Source organism: Macrobrachium rosenbergii, chromosome 56 (assembly GCF_040412425.1).
Source record: "Macrobrachium rosenbergii isolate ZJJX-2024 chromosome 56, ASM4041242v1, whole genome shotgun sequence".
In the NCBI taxonomy this organism is placed as follows: Eukaryota; Metazoa; Arthropoda; class Malacostraca; order Decapoda; family Palaemonidae; genus Macrobrachium; species Macrobrachium rosenbergii.
This window is the reverse complement of record NC_089796.1, coordinates 12,839,302-12,856,955: the sequence shown is the minus strand read 5'-3', so window position 1 is coordinate 12,856,955 and position 17,654 is coordinate 12,839,302. Positions and strand designations below refer to the sequence as shown.

The window sequence follows — 17,654 nt, the reverse complement described above, 5'->3', positions numbered from 1 at the left end:
TATTTTTTGGATTCGCTGTCGGTCACTCAATCTTGTACCGACAAGATCCAACGTTGTTTTACATCACAGGTTGTAAAATCCTGTTGTCTTGTAGCTTATTTTTAATGAAAATATTAATTTTCTGTTCTAACGGTTCCCTCAGGTGAAAAGAATAATTTTTATTGATATCGATATGACCAATCGATTATTTATTTTTTACTCCAACCATGGCACAACAACCGTTACGGAGCATTTGTTGGCCTGAAGGTCGCAGCGACATTTCTGGTAATGGAAATGAAATATATAAGGAGACCTTTTATGTTCACGCCAAGGTCGTTGAAACAGGGAAGATACTGATGCCCTCATCTAGGTCAAGGTAAAGAGATAAATTTTGGAGAGCTGATTGATTTAGAGTAGCCTGGCGAGCAATGACTATTATCATAGACGCCGAGGCCCTTAGAACCGATGAGATTTTAGTGACGATGAAAGAGGGCTTGACACAACCCTGTAAGAAACAGTAGACACCTGTTAGAAGAGGGACGGATAAGTAGACAAGGTTCATTGCCTCTAAACCTTAGTAACAGAAATGAAAGAAAAAGGAAGTAGATGGGCATTCCATTACTGTGGCTGTGGCAAAACTAGGGATGAAAATCATTCGTAGTTTGTTGTAGAATGTTATTGAACTGTGGTTTATTAAGAGTCATCGATGACGTTTTGGAGTCTGATAATTACCGTATGCAATTGTGGATGATATATTAGTCACTGATATTTGGGGCCTGCCATATTTTTAAGTCATTAAACGATGATTTTGTAACTATTTTGGCAGTTTGGTGTTATGTCATTTTCCACTAGGATAATACATGCAGACCATTCAAACAGACGTTTTTTTGTGTTTACCAGTACTGTTCCCCGCTTTCTCTCTCTCTCTCTCTCTCTCTCTCTCTCTCTCTCTCTCTCTCTGTGGACACGCATACAGTCGCCAGAATCCTCTTGATGCTCTGTGGAGCTATTATATCAGACAACAGGTGGAACAAATTGAATGAACAATTTTTTTTCAGAGCCAAGCTGAAGTTTAACTTTTACTGTGTATTCACTATACGAATTAAAGCTTGTGCAAGATTATTAAAATATAAAGAATTGAGGATTGAGGTTAGGACAAAGAAGTGGATAATAGAGTTAAGAGAGCGTGTAACGCATGAATTTATCATGCAATAAATAATTTATTTGAACATTTGTAGAACGTTTGTATCATTTGGCTTTACCCCTCCCACTTTTATCTTCTTCTCCTTCTACGTTTCTTCTTTTTTTTTTAACCTCCTCCTCCTCCTCCTTTCACAGCAAGCTTCTGTCGTGGCGAAACCTGTAAGGAGGAGGGAAGAAGGCTGAGCTCCTCTGGTATTCATGAATTATACTACGAGCAATATTTTTGCACCGATTAATGAAGCTGATGGGACTCCCGCTTATTTTTTATGGGGACACCTCATTCATTTCTGGGAATTATGGGACTCGTAGGGTGGGGGGGAGGAAGGTTGAAACTCTCCCTGCTTGAGTCATGTTTTGTTTTAGGGAAGTAGGTTTTTGTTTGTGAGTTTTTCATTTAGTTTTCTTGATTGTCGATTTTATTGATTGGAATGGAGACTCTACTCATACAAGGGGGTTCGCTTTCTCTTAAAGTTTTTAATTTCAATCATTAAGAAAATTTTTTTAATTTCAATCATCATACCAGTCATTAATATCAATATATCAGTGTTTCCAAGTAACGGCCACACCTTTTGTGTACCCAGTAGTCAGTATACTGTGGTGATGCTGTCAGGTTAGAGACGAACATGGGGCTAGCAACCTTATCCCCAAAACTCTACTTGCATAACGCCAGAAGGTGAAAAGCCCTCTGGATCCAGCTCCTCTAAGGGTACATCGTTTGGCGCATGATTGATAGATATGTTGAATCCTCACAGCCCACAAGGTCACCCACCTGTAAATGGGTACCAGCATTTTATGACGTGAAGAGAAATTGCTTGAGCTAGCAACTTCACCTCTAAAGAATTATTGGAAAACAAGAAAGCAGTACCCTTCTGGCGTTGTACCCCTCCATAGGGACCAAAAGGCCCGTGAAAAAAAAAAAAAGAAAGAATTGTAACTGTGGTTCTTCCTGGGATGAAAATAAGGATTTCCGTTGCTTGCAAAAAGGAAATTGAAGTTAATGATAAAAAAAAAGTTGCTGCATGCACAGTGAATTTCATCAAACAGAATAATTCCAGATGTTATGATCCGCTGAGGAGCCCTCATTTTGCTTTCAGGAAATGAAGGTAAATTCCAGTGTTTGCCTCCATGATCTTTTGCTTGATTACTTTATTGTTTGTGTTTTTAGTCGAGTCGCACCAGAATGTTTTGAGTCGGTATTTATATACTTGGCTGGCTTTCAGCAAGCCTTTTTGTGATGAGGTTGATAGCCCCAGTCCTTCTCTACCATGGCTGTGACCCGTCACAGTTGACTTGCCACCGCTTCATAATTCACTGTTTCGTTCCACAGTGGCAAAAGCTGTATTGCCCCATGGGATCAATCTTGAGTTTCTCGGTGTTGGGTAATGCCAGACACTCCACGAATCTCATCAGTGTTTATGCTTTCTCTCTTCGTTTTTATTGCTTATTACTAACATCACCTTATCTTACGGATTGAAGGTCACTTGTCGATATTGCTGACGTGTTCCTCCCCACCAGTATTTTGTAATTCCCTTTCCATATGATGTCTTCTCTTTCCTATCTCGACCCTCCCCATTTTATTAGCCTCTACCACATCCCCTCTCGCTTCCATCGTCTTTTCCTTTAGGTAACCCATCAAGAGTTTCATTTCGGGTTGTAAGCTGTAGAGAGAGAGTCGATCCGGAGATGAACACTTCAAAGGAGTTATTCGAAGTTGTACCGATTTCTTTTGGGTGACTTTTAGTTTTCTGTTTTTTTTTTTTTATTTATTTCGTTTTCACCTTGATTCTTCATGTCTCGCTCGAGAGGAAAGATATTTTTCGATGATATCTCTTTTGCGTGTTTATCATTAGACTTTCGATATCTCTTTTGGTTTTTATGAATGTGTCGATATCTCTTGTTTTTATCATCAGTGTTTCGATATCTCATGGTTTTTATCAGTAGTCTATCAGTATATCTTTTGGTTTTTATCATTAGTCTTTCGATATCTGTTTAGGTGTTTATCATTAGTCTTTCGGTATCTCTTTTTGTTTATACCATTATCTTTTAATATCTTGGTTTTTATGAGTAGTGTATCAATATATCCTTGGTTTTTATCAGTAGTCTATCAGTATATCTTTTGGTGTTTCTCCTTAGTCTTCCGATATCTCTCTTGTTGTGTATCATTAGTCTTCCGATATCTCTTGGTGTTTATCGGTCTTCTTTATTTCTTCTGCCACTCGAGCGGAAATGAATCATTCGAATTTTTCTGACCAGATCAGTCTTCTTATTCTTCTGGGAGTTTTCTTCCAACCCTTTTTCACGCTCCTGATTCTTCTCACTTGAATTAGCCCGCGTTCTTGCCTTGCATAGCGCTGCGAGAGTCCGGAGAAAAATAGCTATCACCCTTTTCTTCCCGAAGAAGTCTTGTTGGGGGGGGGGAAGTCCGGAAAGCCCTGTCGTTCGCGGACTTTCAGGAAATCAGAACAAGGTGATACTGGGGTAGAGAGATGGGTCGTTTGAAGATGCTCTCTCTCTCTCTCTCTCTCTCTCTCTCTCTCTCTCTCTCTCTCTCTCTCTCTCTCTCTCTCTCTCTCTCTCTCTCTCTCTTCAGATATTATGACAACAATAGTTCTAGATGAAATAACAGAGTTGTGATTTGTGTATATATAACATACACACAAGCATATATTCAGTTTATATATATATATATATATATATATATATATATATATATATATATATATATATATATATCTGTTTGTGAGTTGTAACTTTAATTACATGTATAAGTAAATTTAGGAGAGAGAGAGAGAGAAGAGAGAGAGAGAGAGAGAGAGAGAGAGAGAGAGAGAGAGAGAGAGAGAGAAGAGACCTGTCCTTCATATCATGTTCATCCGCAGCATTCATATTAATAAACGTATGGTTATTTATAACCATCATTACGTGTTTATACGCGCGCGCGCATAGTGAGAGAGAGAGCGGGAGAGAGGGTCAGAAAGAGAGAGAGAGTTCGGGACGAGGAAGCTGCGAGAGTAAAATCAATATCACAGCTACTGCAGGTTATGGGAAAGCGAGAGAGAGAGAGAGAGAGAGAGAGAGAGAGAGAGAGAGAGAGAGAGAGAAGATGAGATGAGAGATTGAGAGAGAGAGAGGGAGAGAGAAGAGACAATGAGAGGAGAGATTGAGAGAGAGAGAGAAAGAGAGAAAGAGGTGAGAATGGGCAAAGCGAACGAGAGAATGTTTGCGTGGATGAAGAGTCTGATAGATAGACTCGTAGACTCTTAATATTGATACTTGTAGGGGAGCAGAGAAACTTAATGTTGTCGGTCAGTCGGACGAATGGTTGATGGAAGGGGAGGACTCGTCCTTGCAGGAGCCGCAGATCGTGTCTGTTTGTCTCTCTGATTTTGATTAGATTTAATGCCGGGAGACGGTGTCGCTGGAAAGGAAATCTTCGACGTCGATTTTCCCTCGACGGGATTGCCATCGCCAAAAATCACGCGTGGAAACTGAGTAACTGCTAAATGGAAATTAGAGATGATGTATTGAAATGAGCATGATTTGTGACTATTTAATGGAGGTGAATATGAAGTTACATGTCTATGGCACATATATTTAAATGCATATTATTGTATTATGTCATCTTGCCTCAGTACGTCTTACGTTTATATTATGTTTCTCAGAAAGAAGAAAGATATAAAAATAAAACATTCAAAGTTTTGTTTTCTGCTTGAAAGTGGCCTCACTATTTCTTTTTTTAATATTAGGGGCTCCTTGTCCCGTGTTACCCTCCACTTTTCAAGAGATGAGCCTTTTTTAGTTTCTTCTTAATCTTTCTTTTCCAAATTTCCTATGTGATCTGAGTCTATTTGCCCATCCCGTTGGCCTTTGAATAGACAGCGAAAAATTGGTTTCTGGACAAAATGCCAAAAGTATACCAAAGTTCAGAAACATACGTACAAATGGTAAATAATAATAATAATAATAATAATAATAATAATAATTTATACAGTATATTAATTGCAGTGTTATGTATGAGGCAACGATAATCGAGACTGATACGTGCTGGGTAGAGAGACTTCACTTGTCATCTTAACCCCTTTCATACTGTCATTTTCATACTGTCATTTTGACAGTATGGGTATGCATAATGATAATAATAGTAATAATAATAATAATACCGAATTCCGAAGCATTTCAAATTACTCCAGATATTAATATTACATTTCTTTTCATAATAATAATACAATATTGTTAAAAGCACAGCAATGAAGACTATCCTTGTCTCCAGAATAATAATAATAATAATAATAATAATAATAATAATAATAATAATATATATGCGAAGAAAGCCGCCACCAGACTGCCACAGAAGGAACGAGAAAATCCTGGCATACGAGAGATTCGGCTTCTTGTCTCACGTGGCAGGGCGGGCGGGCGGGCTGGCGGCTGGCGCATCCCACGTCATCAAGAAATTGGCCGAAAATGTTTAATTATGCTCGCGGAGGGAAGTTTTGGAATTTCCTGTTCCCTGGAAGTTTCATATTAGAATTTTCCGCTCTTCAAGACAATGGGGCAGTTGGCCGTTTGTTTTTCATTTAAAGAACAGTTTTCTGTTATTTTTATGTGTTGTGATTTGTGGGTGTTTAGAGATAAAAATTTATTTTAGTTGTTATATTAATAGAATTGAAATAAATTTAGCTTCTCTCTCTCTCTCTCTCTCTCTCTCTCTCTCTCTCTCTCTCTCTCTCTCTCTCTCTCTGTTACATAAGTTTTTATTAGTCTTGTAATGATATTAATAGTATTATAAAAATTTGGCCTTCCTTAGAGAGAGAGAGAGAGAGGCCAATTTTTTTTTACACTTAATAATATAACAGGACAAATAAAGATTTATGTAATAAAAATTTATGCAAGAGAGAGAGAGAGAGAGAGAGAGAGAGTCATTCTCAATGGAAAATTAATAGAATGGAGATATGCCTTATCACCCCGATATCGCAGAAACCTGGTCGCACGACTTGATTCCTTGGTCGCCCAGAAGTGTTGGGCTGTCGATAAGGTTGTCTAAACGGAACGGCCTGCGGGACAATTTAAATGGAAATAATTATCCTTTGAAAGATTTTGATGTTTCTCGCAGATGTGAGACGATGGTGTTTTTGAAGTCATACTCATACTCTTACGTTGCTGTCATTGTAATTGTTTATAACATCAGTTATATATATATATATATATATATATATATATATATATATATATATATATATATATATATATATATATATATATATATATATATACTACTCGTACGTTATGTCATTGTTATTGTTTTATAACATCAATTATTTATATATATATATATATATATATATATATATATATATATATATATATATATATATATATATATATATGTATATATATATATGTATATATATATATATATATATATATATACAGTATATACACACACCTTACATGCTCGTACGTTGCTGTCATTGTAATTGTTTTATAACATTAATTATATATATATATAATATATAATCACTATTTTTATGCTTATTGCTTCCATAAGATTAACATGAAACAATCAAAATATCATTGAGAAATGGTTGCTTATGAGTACCCTATTAAAAGCATAATATATTTCACGGGACCCTTATACTTGAAGACTTAAAATTTTCATATTCCAAATATTTTTCCCTGACAAAAGTGTTTCCTTGTTGTTAATGTAGTTTTGACACCTGTTTTCACCCAGTTTTTCAATGTCCGAAATTACCATTGACACGGGTCACGATACCTTTCATGGCCGACAAGTTTTTAAAATATGAAATATTAAAATTTCCATTGAACACGCTAAAAGTCTGGCGTCTCATGCAAGTGGGTGATTAGTCGGAGGTAATCCTCTTTCGCAAAGATTTTGGGGGAAATTTAGGGAATCGCCTCTGTAATCTCCTCTTTTCATGGTTCCGCGCCCTGGATGTCTTGAATATATTAACCTCAATTACGGTCTAGCCTCTTTGGAATAGGTTAATGAAATTGTGGCGTTGAGGTTCCTGATAACTATTATATAAATGTGTCAGTTAATATATTTGTTTATCTAGGTAACAAATTTTGTTTATATAACGTTTAGATTCTTTTAGTTGTCTTTGCTAGGCAAGGTCCAAGACTTAATCGCCGTAGTTATATAATTATATTTTGTATAAATAATCAGCTTCATCTCTCTCGGTGACGCCCTGATCCCAACCTTAAAAGTATTGGGTTTGATCCTGTGGTCAGGGTAAGCGGAGATCATTCATAATTAACTTTGGTCTCAAGTTATTTCGTAGGTGAAGTGAATTCGTTCTGAATGGGTTTTTTTGTGGAGTAATATTTGAAAGTATAAGATTGGCTTGTGAAGTGACATGCACATTTTAAATGAGTATGTATATATATATATATATATATATATATATATATATATATATATATATGTTTATTTATATATACATACATATATATGTTTATTTATATATACATACATACATATATATATATTATATATATATATATATATATATATATATATATATATATATATATATATATATATGTATATATATAATATAATGTTTTATTATTATTATTGCACAATGTTCATTCTTTCTTTTGTACCCCATCGGCGAATGACCAGCTTCAAATGGCCGCCACTACTTGGACTGTGCCATAATTCGCAGCCGACCATAACCATTCTCTCGTCGGCTCTTTTTCTTGAACGCCGGTGTTTATTAAACTCCAAACTTGGCATAAGTCGGCCATAACTGGGAGGATTTATTTGCATAATTGCGTGTCGCATTCCCTAGTGCCGCTGCCCCGAGTTGTCGCCGTTGTCCCAAGTTGCCGGAACGCTCTCCGGGGGGAGAAAGAGCCGCCAAAGTTGTTACGCTCGAGTTTAAAACGAGAAGTTAATAAAGTACGTGACAGCGGTCGGTTGTCCCAAGTTGGAATGGCCTCATTTGCATGTATGGCATAAGGATCGCCTTTTTTTTCTCTCTCTCTCTCTTTGTTTTTGTATCGTCCTCTGGGTTTTGGGGGGGGGAGATTGTTGCGTTCAAGTGTGGACGCGAGTGTTGTTGCCTGCTCATCCATTGAAGGTTTATGGGGAATTGATGGGGTGGGCGGTTTTGGGGGTTGGGGAGGGTGGCAGTAGATGGAATGGTATTGTCCCTTTTCTTTGCAATGACACATAGGCATTGTGTGTTCTTTATTGAGCTAAATATGTGAGAGGTACGTGTTATTATTATTATTATTGTGGCCTTTAACTGGATCAATGCTTCTTATAGTAGAAGGCCTAAGGTGTAGAAAAGAAATCGGCTACTACCACTACTACTGCTACTACAACTTCTACTACTACTACAACTTCTACTACTACTACAACTTCTACTACTACTACTGCTACTTCTACTAATGATAATAATAATAATAGTAATAATAATAAATTACCAACCAAATAGAAATTTGGTAATTTTGTTTCCAATCCTCAGTTTTTTTTATATCTGTCCTTGTTTTCTTTCCTTACTTATCTTTCCCAGCCTTCTCTCTCACACTTTCCTCCCCCTCCTCATTACCTCCTCTTCCGCAAGATGCTTGCATTTCCCCCGTTCCAGTGTGTACCAACACCGACACATTTCGAGATACGTACATCCAGCCATTTATTTGCGCAGTCTTAATTAGTTGGGCCACTTACGTGCTTGTCTGCTCCAAGTCCTTTCAACAAAATAATAGCATTGTTTATGGTGAATATGTAGTTAAGGTGTCGTATTCGTAAGGGATACTTAGTTAAACGGTGTTCAGGAAGTACAGCGGAATGTGTAGTTCATTGGCGATATTCGTGAAGGGTGTGAAATCTTGTGGCGTCAGTCTTTGGTTATTAAAATGTGGTTGTGACTTATTGTGGGAATGTGTACTTGGATGTTGTCAGCTGTGAGGAATGTGCGGTATGTTGTCATTTATGAAAATGTGTAGTTATGCATCAGAAATGTGAATAGGGTGTAGTTATAGGTTGCCCTATGAGGAATGTGTAACATTATGCCATCTATGGAAGCTGGTTCGTCGTGATTTCTCGTATCCAGTAATAATGGCGTCTATAGAAATTTTGGTGCTGGATGGGGAATTTACTACGCTTAAAAATGCTTTGGAAATAAAATAGTACTGATCGAATGACCGTACCCCCTCTCTCTCTCTCTCTCTCTCTCTCTCTCTCTCTCTCTCTCTCTCTCTCTCTCTCTCTCTCTCTCTTGTCATTTTTATTTTTCACCCCTGTTGCACTTAGAATACTCTGTTAGTTGTGGTGGCGTTTACCTTTAAGCCCCGCTTAGCACGCTCCGTCGTAATTCGCTGTGAAGTACTAGCCTTAGTTTACATTCCAGGACCAGGCTAGACCCTTGCATTCACGGGTAATTGCAAGCCCAGAAAACGATAAGGTGCGGTGCACTTGCACTTAATGACCTTGTTATCAAATCTCGTTTATTATTCACAAGTGAAAGATATCAAGCTCTATATTAGTGTGATGGGGTTAGGGGGTGTAGATGGAATAACCGATTCCCTTATAAATGCCTATCTCCTTTTGGTTTGTAGGCATGTTAATGGGAATCTGGTGTCAGATATGAATATAGAATATAGTGTCAGATATGGAATTTGATGTCCGATATGTTCCTCTGGTCACGGTTAAAAGAGAAGGGTTGTACGTAAGAATGACTCCCCCTTGTATAACCAAAGCTTTAATCTTGCAGACTTTTCTTTTGGGAGTAAGAGCCCGTGCTGGTTTAATGCCAGCTTAACTGTAAATAACATTACGCTTTAATGGAACTTGTAACTCTCTCTCTCTCTCTCTCTCTCTCTCTCTCTCTCTCTCTCTCTCTCTCACACACACACACACACACACACACACACACACACACACACACACACACACACACACACACACACACACACACAAACTGTTTAATTTATTTCCAGTTAAGGGCAGAGCTGCTTATATTAACATGCTATCAATGACCTATAGCATGTAACTTATTGAAGTCTACTAATGGCTGAAGCAGAGAGATGCTCTTTGCTTAATGGTGTTTCCTTGCCCTCTCACCCATTGTTTCTTAGTTTATGGGTTTGTTAAACTCTCTCTCTCTCTCTCTCTCTCTCTCTCTCTCTCTCTGTTCTCTCTCTCGTGAAGGCTGTTAGTAGTCTTACTTCTTGTTGGTTTTAACATTTCTTTCAGAGAGAGGGAGAGAGAGAGAGAGAGAGAGAGAGAAAACCAAGTGTTTGCACATCATTTCGTTCTTGTAAGGATGTGTCCTGTCCGTGTGGGTCCCCTGTTGACAGAATTCCCCTTTGCCGCTAAAGAGAGAAGGGGCTTATTTCTTTAGATGTAAATGGTGCCTTTGTGACGGCTCTCCCTTTCGAGAGTGGGTGGGGGCGGCACCCCGAGAAGTGTTGGATTTAATGAGAGACGAATTGCTCGATTTCTTTGCGAAAGGAGCGAGGAAAACCCCTCGGTTCTCCTCGTCTTTGTTTTCCTCTCGTTAGTGTGTTATGTTCTCTCTTCACTCGAAGAGGACGTGCAGGGGTGGGTATGAGGGGAGCGGTTGTTGAGTGGTAGAGGGGCTCTTTTATTTGTGAGAGCTTTGTCCTGAATTGGGGAAACAGGTTTGGGTGGCCTGTCCTTAATGGTAGACCGCGAGAGGTCTCGGCTTCGATGACACATTTTATTTCGTTATCGTGAGTTGAGAAGGAAGACATTTTCTTTACAAGCAGAATCAAAGTGGCCATTTACCTATCACAGTAATTAACCCCGGAGGGATCCTTCTTTAATTTTCATCACGATGTCGTTACATTTTCTTATTTTTTAATTGTATAAGATTACATGGATGGGTGTTTGACGTCATCTCTCTCTCTCTCTCTCTCTCTCTCTCTCTCTCTCGGATGAGAGAACAAGTGCAAATGACAACTTTACTGAAATTGCTTGCCATTTCTTTGGGTGATTTTGCAACTATTACTAATTTGGAAGTCTTCTTCTTCTTCTTCTTCTTCTTCTTCTTCTTCTTCTTCTTCTTCTTCTTCTTCTTCTTCTTCTTCTTCTTCTTATTATTATTATTATTATTATTATTATTATTATTATTATTATTATTAGTTACTGTTTAAAAGGAAGATGCAAGAGAGTTTAGTCAGTTTTCTAGTGATAATGCTGTAGTGATTCAGTTTATTTACTCAAGACCTTATAGAGGGGGTTTAGAGTCGTAATTCTTTTGTCGTCACAGTTCTTCTCCATTTTAGCTGTTCACTGTTTGACAGTGGAATAATTTCCTCAACATCTTCACTGTTCTATCTACGTAAATGACGTTTCTTATAGTTTTTCTTTCCCTTGATATAATCCAAATTTTGCGATCATTTAATTAATGCAAAGCTGAAGAGCCATTAAGTTGGAGAGTAAACATCCGCAGAATTGAAGCCTTAGAGTGAAAAAGTGAAAATCACAGCGAATAGGAGAGACATTAATAATGACGATAGTGAAGGGTAGCACGTGGTATTGAATCCGTCGAAATATCAAGTTGACTTAACCACAAGTGAAACTTTTCAACTGAAGAAAGATGGAAGTGTCTTAGAAAGATTGAAATGGGTTTCGCTGGACAGGAACGAAATGCTAAGCCGTGGTATTTTGAGGTTTCACCTTTTAAAGGTTGAGATAGTCATACCTTCAAGGTCCATTCGGAAGTTTTATCAAGGCTGAAGAATGGATTTTTGTTATAGAAAAAATAAAAATAGTTTAATGCAACCATCACAGTCCAGCCTGTAAATAAGATTACTACTTGATAAGAATGTAGATTTTGAGAAATTTCATATAAAAAAAAATAGGCAAAATGAATAGATAAATACAGTTTTGCTTCATGGCCGTTCTGTTTGATAACAACTGGCGGATTAATTTAAAAAACATTTCATGAAAAGCTAAGAAAAAGAGGAAGGTAAATGCGGTTTTTACTGAAGATTACGACGAGATTGAGAAAGGATTATACATACCGAATATGAAAAAGAAACAGTTTAACATGGTCATCACTGTCCGGTTTTTACTGAAGATTGCCACTGGTGAACTTTAGTTTAAAGTACGATTATATATATATATATATATATATATATATATATATATATATATATATATATATATATATATATAAAACACTAAGCAGGCATATCTCTGATTGTCAGTTAAAAATTACAAGTGGTAAACAAAAATGAAATTTAGATTACATACTGTGCTTTGGGAAGATAAAAGTTGACTGCAGCATTGCTGTGTCTGTTACTGGAGCTCCCAGTCGGCGAACGAAGATAAAAAAAAACACTATTTCAAAAATATTAAGAGGAAGCAAAGCGTAGCCGTCACTGTCTTCGCGTTCCTGAAGATTCCAGCTGGAGAACGAAGATTTATGAGCGTATGAAAGCATAAGGACTGCATTTAACACAACTAAGATTAACGTAGAGCCTATCTTAATGAACGAAGAAATTCTATAGTTTTTTTGAAAGAGAAAATTAAATTTAGCACCACTGTTTGTTCAGTATTGAGGGTTATAGTGGGTTACAACCACCGACGAACGAAGATTAAAAAAAAAAAACGAAATGAAATGCAACCATCCCTCTGTCGCACTGTAGGAGGCCAAGCCCTCTTTTGTCTTTTTTCAAGTCATGTCGCTCCAGCCATCGTCCAGCAGTTTCATTAGATTTCGTTCGCTCGTAAATGACATTTACACTCGTGTTGCAAATTGTCACACTTTGTGTTTTTCAGTGTTGCAGTGGACAAAAGCTACAGGGCTGTCAGTTAACGCTGGCGCTTTCAGTATGAAAGTTCATTAAAATGTGCAATGAATAACAAACTGGGGCAATTTTTTGTTTATTTTGAGTTTTGCGTCAATTTAGTTTCTGTTAAATTGTTCTGCCTATGTATAATTGCCCTTTTGCCTGAAGTGTTCATCTCGCTAACATGTTTCGAAATGTTGGCTGGCCTCCAGTAATTAATCTGATGTCCCCTTCCAATACGGCCTGTAATCATTTTCATTGTTGTTCATTGTTGCAGTCTCTCTTATTGCTGGTAATTACTACTAGCAGTCTGGTTTTCACGTTTTTTATGATCATGCATAGGTTCGATGTTGTATTATTATGGGTGTGAACTACTATACTTTTCTTATGATCTTCATTAGTGGTAACAAATTGTATCTAAACCACGTTTGTTTTTATTTTGTGTCAGCCACATCTAAATTTATTATTGTTAAATAGATTTTACACGTTTGCCATTTTCATGTAAATAATCTTCAAAGCTTCCCATTTGTTTTTGGTTTAAGTTTATCGCTTATTTAATGTGCAACATTTATTGTTATAAAAGTTTTTTTCGTCTTGCTTACTCGCTTGTCTGTATAGTGTATAATCCTTTGAAGTTTTGACATTCTCGACCTTTAAAACGCAATGGCTTATGGTCCAGGAACACTGAAGGAGGTAGGGATTTTAGTATTTTAGTCTACTGAATGTAGAGGTTACTTGAAGACTGCAGACATGTATTTCGGAGCTAGGCAGGGCATAAAGGTTTGCCTTTATCAGAAGATGGTTGTAGCGAAGGGAGCCATGTTTAACACTTCTTAAGAAGGCCTATAACAAGCAAACAAAATTCTAAATAGACCTTACTGCTATAGAAACGGTTTATTTTACATATGTTTCAAAGTAGTTTTTTCATGGTGACAAATATTGTTTAGTTTATTTTTAAAGGTTGTAATCACTAATTTATGGTCTCTTCATTTTTTATCTTTATATATTTTTCATTTTAAGTGTAACAAAATTCTCAGGACTAGTAGCATTTTGTGAGTAACTTTGCTGTGCAGCCTGTCAGTAAAACTTAAAATCCATCGATCTCCTTTTGCTTTTTAAGAAATTCGAAAACTTTTAATCGTTAGCCTTTGTTTCCAACCTTTTCATTTCACAGTATAGTTCATAAAAGTCATCTGGACGCTGTGTACAGTTTTCTGCCATGAAATTTGATCAACTCTTCACATACGAGCAACATCTACTAAAAAAGTGGCGGGTCGAGGGGACTGGCCCTTTTTAATGAAAAGAAAAGGGGATGTTTTGCTCTCGTATCTTAAAGTACTGAATGGCTAAGATTCGATTATACTGGTAGCGTTCGAGTTGGGCGACGCAGGAAGGCAGGCAGATTGAAGGATATAGCTTAGATTCTGTTGTTTGGGTTCATGTTAGAGATGGAAGGTTGTTTAAGATGAGATTAAGCAGGGTTTTAGGAGAGAGAGAGAGAGAGAGAGAGAGAGAGAGAGAGAGAGAGAGAGAGAGAGAGAGAGAGAGAGAGAGAATTTCCGACCAGATTCCGCCTCAACATCTGCATTGGTTGACACTCGGCCGAAGACAAGGATTGAATTTTCTGTCTTCGGGCTTAATTTGTTGGGAATGCAAAACCGTATCACTAGCTGGTACAATTCCACCCCCTTTTCTAAAGTAGAACTGGCCATTATTTCAACCTGATCGTAGCGACTTTTTACAACTCAATGATGCTTCTTGCTGTGGGCTTCTCGGAATCCATAGAACGATTGTATTTATTTTCGCAGTCTGCCCTGTTACGTGCATTTTCCTTATAGTAATAGTTGTGTTTATATAGCAAGTTTATCTTCAGACAGGTTTCTCTGGGCCTTATATAAAGAGGCCATAAAGGCAAGAGGATGATATCATTAGGATGGGGGACGGAGGGCTGTTGTGGTGAGCTTGTTTATGGTCTAGTAACGACCGACAGAATAGAGCTATCAATCCATCGTGTGACCAAGTAAACACTTCCGAAGCTGCCTTTTTTATAGTATTCCTCTGTCTCTCTTCTGTTTTTTGTTTTGTTTGTTTGTTTTTTGTTTATATCTTCTCTTCCTCTCGCGTCCGCTGGTAGCGTTGTTTCAACTTGCGTGGCTAAATTATAATAGTTTTTGGTATAAAAGGTATAAAGACTTTAATTCCCGAGGGGGCTGGCGCCGTCAGTGCACCTCATGCGGTACACTGTAGGCATTACTTAAGGTTCTTCGCAGCGTCCCTTCTCCCTCGAGCTGCAACCCCTTTTATTCCTTTTACTTACCTCCTTTCATATTGTCTTTCTTCCATCTTACATTTCACCCTCTCCTAACAATTGATTCATAGTGCAGATGCGAGGTTTTCCTCCTGTTACACCTTTCATACCTTTTTACTGTCAATTTCCGTTTGAGCGGTGAATGACCTCATATGTCCCAGCTTAAATTTCAAATTCTTTTCTATTCTACTTCATAAAGGACTTCCAGAATGGAATGTTATATCTTATTACTGAGTCTCGCATGATCTAATTTCCCTTTTCCTAAGATTTACGTCATCGTTCACCCTCGATTTTCACTTGATCTTGCATTTTCCTTTATTTTCGTAACGTCCTTTTCTGACGTTGACCTTTCTCGAAACTCCCTTCCTCTCTCTCTCTCTCTCTCTCTCTCTCTCTCTCTCTCTCTCTCTCTCTCTCTTCTTGACAGATTCCCGAAAGAGGCAAAGTGGAGAGACGTTATCAGGTTTGCCCTTCGCTTTTACCTGAAGAATTGAAGAAGATAAAAAAAAGGGTGCGAAAAAATTCTCATGATTTAATCCCTTTTCCAGCTGCGTACCTTTGATCTCTCTCTCTCTCTCTCTCTCTCTCTCTCTCTCTCTCTCTCTCTCTCTCTCTCGGTTAGGGAGCAGAGTACTTTCGTTATTTCTCTCTCTCTCTCTTTGTGAATGTTACTGCCGACTGTCAGTGGTTATGATGCAGCTTAAAGGGAATGTAATGTTGGCTGTGTGATCAGCTGATCCAGAAATACAAGAGTAATAATAAAGGGCATAAATGTAGGTTGTTCAGGCGGCAGTGGTTCACAGTTAGGCCCGAGAGTGATTGTTGTGGAAAGTCAGGGTTATTTTTTAATTTGCGTATCTGGTTCTGTGATATTCTACTCCTGCAACAGTTCTCTTTGACTGTTTTACACAAAGCATGAAGACCAACACGATGGTATCCTGTCATAGATTTGGGTGGGTGACCCAGTCGAAGCAAGACGACATTGACACAGGGGCGTGGGTATATGACGTGCCACGTTTAAAAAAAAAAAGTGCTTACAAACTTGCATGTTGCCCTTGGGAGTCTGGTGCCAGCAGCATTGAGTCAGTATAGCCGAATAAAACGCTAGAATTAATTTAACAGTCTAGAATTATTATAAGCATTTCAGTATTATTTGCCAATGATTGATTTTTTTAAAAGTAAAACTTAATTCTCTTGTTTAACGAACTACAAGCAGTGAGTAGCCTTGCTACCCCTGTGTCTAAGGTCAAAGGTCAGTAGGATGGGGCAGCCATATGCCCTTTACTAGCCCAGAAGAAAGGCAGTAATAATCAGAAATAACTAGAATAATAAAGTACAGGGTCTACAACTGGAGGCGGTAACCTTATCTTGATGCGAGTTGGATTCGCTCTCGCGGGGTCTCACAAGCCTCGGAAGATTTCTTGGCTTGTTTTTAGATATTTTAGCTTAAGCTGGGTACATTTCTCCCTCTCTTTCTCCCTCGGTGTGAAGGAGCACGAAACCTGGAAGTTTTTTTGCTTGCGTTTTCCTTCCTTTACTTCCTTATTCTTTTAAAGTCGTTTCTCTTTCATTCATTCTTCCGTTATCATCACCCCTATCCTCTTCCTATTTTCCAGTACATTTATTGTCCTTTCGTTTTCTTTTCTTTCATAACCCTTCTTTTGTTCGTTTTTTCCTTTACCTAACCTACCTTCCTTTCTGTCCTTTTATCTTTCTATCCTTTCCTCCTCCCTTCCTTCCTTCCTTCTTTCCTTTTCCTTTTAGTTTTTCCAGGTCCCCCCCCCATTCCTCGTTTCCCTCTCCTCCTCCTATGTGGTTGAAAGCCCGAGACAGGTACACATTGAAGGGATTCAGCGTGACATACAGGGAAAGCATTTTCCCAGTGTCAGATTCAGTCAGTCTTCGGCGAGTCTTATTTGGTCTTATCATTGGAGACACTTTGGCATCCGATTCCTGCTGTGTCGGACTGCCCTAATGCAAACTCAATATTTTTTTTTTTATTTGTGTTGATGCAAGCTCAGATTTCTTGCTCGACTGCAGCATTGCGAAATCAGTTTTTCGGTTGCCAACTCAAATTGCTTTTATGATTGCTAGTGACAGACTTCAGTTTCTGGAATCTCGATGCAGACGAAAATTACTTGTATGTTATTGTTGTGTCTGTGAAAACTCGAAGATTTCTTCTATGGATGTGGTAATGAAAATTGGATATTTGTATGTTTACACAAACTCAAGTTTTGCATGGTTATAGTAATGGAAACCCGGTTTTTTTATGATTGGTGCATAATGGAACTTTTAAGTGTGATAACACGCACTCAGATTTCTTGTTTGTGTCAATGCACACTCAGATTTCTTTTACGTTTTTATAAGGTAT

The 17,654-nt window shown here is 37.9% G+C and overlaps 1 protein-coding gene across 50 annotated transcripts in view; it reads left to right on the top strand.

Moving 5' to 3' along the window:
- The window catches only part of LOC136836526 (prominin-1-like), a 420,188-nt gene that overhangs the window by 195,731 nt on the left and 206,803 nt on the right, over positions 1 to 17,654 (top strand). The window lies entirely within an intron of this gene.